Raw genomic sequence first — 888 nt, 5'->3', positions numbered from 1 at the left:
GGCCAGCTCAGCCCACCAGGGGGCGGGGCTGGCTGGCATGTGGTGCTGGGGGATTGAACCGCGGTCCCTGATGCTTTGCCAAGCTTGTTCTAGGTAGGTTCCTTAGACCTCTGAGCCATCTCTCCAGCCCCGCTAATTCTTTTTTATTTTGTTTTGTTTTACACTTAGTACAGAGTCTGCAGGGTCTCACTATGTGGATCCGACTCATAGTGATCTGCCTGTGTTCAGCCTCCCAAGCACTGGGATTACAGGCACACCACCACACCCAGTTTCATTCAACGTCTCAGCATGCCCCAGGGGTGAGGCCAGCACCACAAGCTGGGGATCAAATCCCAGCCTCTGCGCTCTGCCTAGGCAGGCGCTTTAGTCCACTGAGCTATCTGGCTTACCCAAGAGCTAACTCTTTACATACACATTTTTCGGTACATTCTCAGTCCATTGCTTAAGATGCTACTTAGGCTATGATTATTTGTAATTAACAAACATACAGAAAAAAGCTTAAACTGAACACTTGGTGTGGAATACAGATAAGTATTATTAAATGAACTGAAAGTAGTAGCATTCTTGATTCATACGTATTTAGATTAGAAATTCTTAAAATTATCACAGTTTCTTAAGTGGTGAGATATTACATTCATGTTATAGAAAAGTCTTTGATTCAAAAGTCTATGTCAGGGCCGGGGAGATGGCTCAGTAGAATAAGCACCTGCCTGGCAAGTTCAGGGTCCTGAGTTCAATCTCCGGTACTGCAAAAAAAAAAAATCCTGTAACAGTTTATGTCATTGGGGCCGGGAAGATGGTTCAGTGGAATAAACACTTCCCTGGCAAGCACAAGGGCCTGTGTTATGGTTTGTGTCTAGTTGTCCCCCCAAAGCCTCATGCAGTCAT

General features: G+C 45.6%; 1 protein-coding gene across 2 annotated transcripts in view; it reads left to right on the top strand.

The window, feature by feature from the left end:
- Epb41l5 (erythrocyte membrane protein band 4.1 like 5) overlaps positions 1–888 on the top strand; it is a 184,079-nt gene that overhangs the window by 175,630 nt on the left and 7,561 nt on the right. The gene's annotated exons all lie outside the window — the stretch shown is intronic.

The sequence above is a fragment of the Octodon degus genome, unplaced genomic scaffold (assembly GCF_000260255.1).
Source record: "Octodon degus isolate 3935 unplaced genomic scaffold, OctDeg1.0 scaffold00014, whole genome shotgun sequence".
Taxonomy (NCBI): Eukaryota; Metazoa; Chordata; class Mammalia; order Rodentia; family Octodontidae; genus Octodon; species Octodon degus.
Note: the sequence above shows the minus strand (reverse complement) of the source record. Positions and strands in the feature narration are given on the sequence as shown.